We start from the raw sequence: 6766 nt of genomic DNA, 5'->3' as shown, positions 1-6766 counted from the left end.
GCTCCGCGGGAGAAAGATGAGGCTTTCTACTCCCGTAAGGATTTACACCCTCGGAAACCCTGTACAGGGTCGCTATGGGTCGGACCCGACTCGATGGCACTTAACAACAACAACATACATATATATATATATACACAGAGAGAGAGCGCTCTGGTAGCGTTGTGGTTACGAATCAGGCTGTGAGCCGCAAGGTCAGCAGTTCAAAACTACCAGCTGTTCCGTGGGAGAAAGATGAGGCTTTCTGCTTCCGTAAAGATTTACAGCCTCGGAAACCCTGTACAGGGTCGCTATGAGTCGGAACAGACTCCACAGCAAACAACAATATATATATTTTGTTGTTATTGTTGTTTATTTTAGTTGTTTGCATAATTGCCCTTAAATGAGGAGAGAGTGAAGAGACAAGCATCATCTCTGGAAAACATCATTACCCCATACCCTGGAGGCTTCCCTCTGGAGCACTAGATTTGACTGTATCTGTTTTCAGAACTCATTATGAACAAAGAAGTCTCCCAGGTAGGAATTATGGTTCTGTGTTGATGAAAGAGCTTTGCCTCTACAAAAGTATAGAGGGGAAATGATTACCTGCTTACAAAGATTGTTTTATGGCAGTGTGTATTTGATCTGAGAAGCTTGGAGATTATCATAAAACAAATGTGATAACGTTCCTAAGTGGAAATGGTTAGAAGTCTTAGATGACACTTTATGAAATGCTTTAGTATACATTAATGCCAATATAGATTTTGGATCTTACAGTTTACAGATTCTTTGTTGTTGTTAGGTTCCACCAAGTCGGTACTGACTCATAGCAACCCTATGCACAACATAATGAAACACTGTCCGGTCCTACACCAACCTTACAATCATTGCTATACTTGCTATATTACAGATCCTTACTGAAATGCAAATAGCAACAGAAATGCCATACTGAGCCATCCTCAGATTTGGTTCATGTATTTCTAACATTTATCTAATTAGTAAATCTAGATATGCCTAGTGCCCATTTGTACATTTAGAGATTTTTAGGGTGTTGCTGTTTTCTCATACTTAGTGACCTGAGAAAATATAACTAATGTATTTATGAAAATGAAAGTAGACCAAGCATCCTATAGATTTAAAAAAATGAACATATATCAAGATGGTAGATAATTTGAAAGTAATCAGAAATTGGTAAAATCAATCAGGGCAAGACTTAACAGGAGAAAAAAATCAACAGACTTTTAAATTGAATTATAATAAGGAGCTCTGGTGGTGTAGTTAGTGGGTTATGTGTTGGGCTGCTAACTGCAAGGTCAGCAGTTCTAATGCACCAACCTTTCCACAGGAGAAAGATGAGGCTTTCTGCTTCTGTAAAGATATGGAGTGGTGCTGTAGAATAAGCAATGAATTGCTATCTGCAAGGTCAGTAGTTCAAGTCCACCAGTCATTCCTTTTTTAGGGTCACTTTGAGTTGGCATCAACTCAAGGTCACTTAACAACAACACACAAAATTGACAAATACTAAGTATGTAAATTTGAGTGATTATATACTGAGCATATTCAGGTAAACATTACCCAGGTTAAGAAGTAGGACAGTAGCAATGCCCCAGAAACTCTCTTATTTGTTTTTCCCAGCTGTACACTCACCCTCCTTTAAGGAGGAGAACATTGTTACCATGGAGAGCTATCATCATCAGCTTGGAAAGTGAAGTGGTAATGATCATAGACTTTCATGGGAGTTATATTTAGTTGGCTGACAAGAAATTCCTGTTTGAAATAAACAATGAATTTGGGCCTTAAAGCAAAAATTGAAGTTACAGAATTACTTTAGAAGATACTCATTTAGTCCTACAATAATATTAGCTGTCTCTATAAAATCTTACTGGTTTCCAGAACAAAAAGAATGCCAAGTTTCTGGGTTTTGTTAACTTTTATTAATACTGATTATCTTTTATCAATTGCTTTTATTGACTTATGAATTCTTTTGTTCAAATCAGATTGTTGGTTTTTATTAAGAAGAGGTAAATGAGTAAATAAGCATCTGATTATAAAGAAAAAAAGTTTTACATAACAGGTTATATTGTAATTAAAATAAATTTTAATATTGCAGGAGAGCCTTTTCTCGAAGAATTTTTCAGGAAGGGGATGTTAGCACCTTGACTTTGTCAAAGATACAGGGCGAGACAATAATGTAATCTAGTGGCAGCAGTGGTTTGGGTATGTTTTTTGTTAACTCATTGTTCAGTGAGTGGGTCTGAGAACGTTTTGTTTTCTTCATGATGCAATGAACATTTCCTCTTTTATATTTACCCCTTGTCATTAATTAAAGTAATTGCAAGCCTATAGAAAAGTTGTATGTCCATTGCCAAGTTGTACCAATTATAAACATTTTGTCCCATTTCCTTTAACTTTGTTTATTGCTACTATTGCTATAACTTTTTTTTTCCTTATCCATTATCATGATGATGAACCGTAGGAGAGTAAGACACCATGATCCTTCACTCCTTAATATTCACTGCCTATCTCCTACTTGGGGAGTGCAGTGGCTCCATAAGCTAAGCACTGGACTGTGAACCTCAAGATTGGTGGTTTGAGCCCACCAGCTGCTCTGTGGAAGAAAGATGAGACTTTCTGCTTCCACAAAGATTTAAAGCCTCAGAAACCCTATACAGGGAGTCATCAGAAAGGACTCAAGGGCACTTAACAACAACAATATAACAATCAAGTTCAGGAATGTAACATACTCATCATTATTATCTAAGATAAGGAAGACCTTAAAAGAATTGATGCTTTTGAGTTATGGGAGGAGAATATTGAAAGTGCCATGGGCTGCCAAAAGAACCAACAGATCTGTGTTGGAAGAAGTGCAGCCAGAGTGCTGCTTGGAGGCCAGAATTGCCAAACTTTGTCTCTCGTACTTTGGACATTGTCAGGAGGGACCAGTCGCTGGAGAAGGATACCATATTTGGTAAGATGGAGGGTCAGAGAAAAAGAGGAAAACCTCCAGCGAGATGGATTGGCAAAATGGCAGCATCAGTGGGCTCAAGTGTGGCAACAATTGTGAGGTTGGCCCAGGATTGGGCAGTGTTTCATTCTGTTGTGCATAGGGTTTCTGTGAGTCAGTACCGACTTGATGGCACCTAACAACAACAACAATTGGTGGTCTGTTCCACAGTCTGCCTTTGACCGTGTTTTGGTGGATGATATGGAGCTTTTCCGCCATCTCTTTCCACAAATGTAGTCAGTATGATTTTTGTATATTCTATCTGGTGTAGTCATCTTTTATGTTGTTTGAAAAAAGGTATTCATAACAAAGAAGTCTTTGGTCTTGCAAAATTCTATCATGCAATCTCCAGCATTTATTTCTATCACCAAGGCCATATTTTCCAACTATCCTTCCTCTTTGTTTTTAACCTTTGCATTCCAATCACCAGTCATTATCAATACATCTTGATTGTATGTTTGATCAGTTTCAGACTGAAGAAGTTGGTAGAATTCTTCAGTTTCATCATCACTGGCTTTAGTGGTTGGTGTATAAATTTGCATAATAGTGGTATTCACTGGTCCTTCAAGTTATTGTTGTTAAGTGCCTTCATGTCTATTCTGACCCATAGAGACCCTGTATAGGTTTTCCAAGGAGCAGCTGGTAAGCTTGAACCACCGATCTTTGCAGTTCTAATGACTTTGCAGTCTGACACATTAGCCCACAGTGCCACACCCAGGACTCCACAAGTAGGTGTATGGATATTATCCTATCACAGATAGTGTTGTACTTCATGACTCATCTTGATATGTTGTTTTTGCTGATGAATGTGACTCCTTTCCTCTTATCATTCCCAGTGTAGTAAACCAGATGATTATCAGATTCATAGTGGCCAATACCAGTTCATTTCAGCTCTCTAATGCCTAGGATATCATTGTTTATGTGTTCCATTTCATTGTTGACAATTTCCCGTCTACATAGACTCATACTTTGTATATTCCATATTCTGATTATTAATGGATGTTCACAGCTGTTTCTCTTCATTTTGAGTTGTGCCCCATCAGCAAATTCACATCGTCACATTCACGTCTACTTTGTGGAGTCACCTCTTCCCCAGTTGCAGTTTGAGTGCCTTTCAAAGGGGGCTAATTTTCCATCACTATATGACAGTATTCTTTTGCTCTTTATCAAGTAACTGGTAGAATTCTTCGATTTCATAAAAAATGAAATCAAAGAATTAGTGGTTGGTAAGAAATCTAGAATAATAATGCTATTAACACGCCTTCTTTTTAGGTGTATAGATATTATCCTATCACAGACAGAATTCAAGATAGATCTTGAGGTGCTCTGTTTTGACGATGAATGGACAGCTTTCCTGCTCAATTTGTCACTTCCGGCATAGTAAACCATATGTTTATACAATTCAGAACGGCCAGTAACAGTCTGTTTCAGCTCATTAATTCCTTGGAGATATAATCCTTTGTGTTTCATTTCATTTTTTACATACTCTGTACATTGCATGTTCTGTTTATTGATGAATGTTTGCAACTGTTTTTCGCATTTATAGTTGTGCCCCATCAGCAAATGATGATCCTGAAAGCTTTGCTCCATTCACTCATTATGGTCATCTCTACTTTGAGAAGGCAGCTCTTCTCATGCTTTATTTTGAGTGTCTTCTAACCTTAGGGGGCTCATATCTTCTGGCACTGTGTTTTAGTGTTTCTCTGCTATTCTTAGGTTTTTAGTGGAATTCAGATGTGGTCTGCCTCTGCTTCTTCCTAGTCTGTCTTAGTTTGGAAGCTCCACTGGAATCTGTGTACCATGAGTGAGTCTGCTGGTATTTAAAATACTAGTGGCATAGCCTCCAGCAGCACATAAGCCACCAGAGTACAACAGAGTTGACAGACAAGTGGTGGGAAAAGCAGTGTGGTAGGTGATAATTGCTGGAGAAAGTCTGAGTGTCCAATCTTAATTTTATGAACATTGTTTTCATAATTCCTACTTTGTGAACATTTAGCTTCCACATGTACAGAGCTATTTAGTATGTCCTTACATTGTAAGGGCTATAACTAGATACATTTTATTAGCCTTGAAGATATATTGATGCTATTGAACAAGCTATTCATCTGAAATGCATGAGGAGCTTTTTTTTTCTCCATTTTTCAATCAGTGTCAATAATGTTTTTGCTAAATATATATGAGTCAATTAGGTTGATTCAGGTTTTAAGCTGAGTGCTGTAGGATCAATACTGGACTGCAAACCACAAGACTGGCAGTTCAAACCCACCAGCTGCTCCTTGGAAACCCTATGTAGGGTCAGTATAAGTCAGAACCGACTGGACAGCACTTAACAACAACAAATCTGTTCTATAAAAGTGGGCAGTGAGTGAAGATTGTATGTAGATTGATTCTATGATTTCATTTATCAATTTTACCCTCCATTTCATGAGGCAAACCAAAAATTAACTAGAGGGTATACTTGTCTCGATAATTTTCTAGTGCCCTCAAAATATAATTCCATTGTTTTTGCAAATTATTTTGACCCATACAGTTCTACTTTTTGTTACTTAAGCTATGCTACTTTACAGCACTAAATATCAAATTTCAGTGATTTTTTTTTCTTTTATTGGTTTGGATATGTACACTTAACTATACTGTGTTCTGAAATGACTATCTAAAATATTTGAGAGAAATTTAGTAACTATATTCTGATCCTGGGGCATAACTTTTTATTTCTGGTATTAGCATAGTTTTATATAGTAAATATGTAGTGATTTAATTTGGGGTAATCACCTGTGGATTATCTATATTTAATGCTTATCTTCATTCTCTTCAGACTCCAGCTTGTAGCTATTTTTCTGTTCAATGTTTTCTGCATCCAAGAGAAAATGTAGACTTTGATGGAAAAAGACAGGTGGTGAGATTTATATCACTCAATTTTGCTATGCATTTGTGGCTTTTAGAAAAAGACTTTATAGGGAAAGCTAAAGTTATTTGAACTATATTCTATTTATTTGAGTAACAGAAAGCTTTTCTGTAGTCAAGAGACTACATAAAACTCATGGGTGTCATAAATTGTTTTGTTGTGATTCCATTTCCAACTTGGATTTATTGTTGTTGTTGTTGTTTTTAATGGCAATATAAAATGAACAGGTTTAATTTACCTCATTTTCTGAATATTTGGTTAAATTGATTTGAAACAATGGCTTTTTGTATTATACAAAATTATATTTAAATCTGTTTTTCCACAAACTTTTGGAAAGTCAAACATGAATGCTTTTAAAACTACATAGCTTCAATAGTGACATCTGTGTACATTGTGTGGCAACTGGTGTGGCTAACGGCTTGCCATGACTCCAGCAGTATATGTTTTATTTTCCCATGAATTAGTACAGGATTTAAGAGAACAAGCTGGCTGGGATCCTTTGGTTTTAAACTTGGATGATTCACATGCTGCGTAGCTTACAGACCTTGAAGAACACTTAACATCCTTTTTCCTGTCCTCATCTACTCAAGAGTAGCAGCAAGTTCTCCATTAGGTTAATTTTCAATCCCCCAAGGATTTTTCTAACTGCTGAGAAGTGTGTTTACCTAGAGAGGAGTATGCTATTGTTGTGTACTATGTTATGAACTGAAAAATGCTTGAAAATGTAGATCTATTGAAATTACATCCTCCATTCCTTAGCTCTGTTAGCATAATGGGTTACATGTTGGACTGCTAACTATAGGGTCAGAAGTTCGAATCCTCTAGCAGCTCCTGAGAGAGAAAGATGATGCTTTTTGCTCCTGTGAAGATTTATAGCTTTG

General features: G+C 36.9%; 1 protein-coding gene across 3 annotated transcripts in view; it reads left to right on the top strand.

Annotated features, from left to right (window-relative positions):
- Positions 1–356: 356 nt before the first annotated feature.
- NCOA1 (nuclear receptor coactivator 1) overlaps positions 357–6766 on the top strand; it is a 140739-nt gene continuing 134329 nt past the window's right edge. For all 3 annotated transcript variants that reach the window (XM_006835236.1, XM_006835238.1, XM_006835237.1), the window contains exon 1: positions 357–513. The gene's annotated coding sequence lies outside the window, so the exon portion shown is untranslated. The remainder of the gene's footprint in view (positions 514–6766) is intronic.

This window comes from Chrysochloris asiatica, unplaced genomic scaffold (genome assembly GCF_000296735.1).
Source record: "Chrysochloris asiatica unplaced genomic scaffold, ChrAsi1.0 scaffold00016, whole genome shotgun sequence".
Lineage (NCBI taxonomy): Eukaryota > Metazoa > Chordata > Mammalia > Afrosoricida > Chrysochloridae > Chrysochloris > Chrysochloris asiatica.
This window is presented reverse-complemented; position numbering and strand designations above follow the sequence as displayed.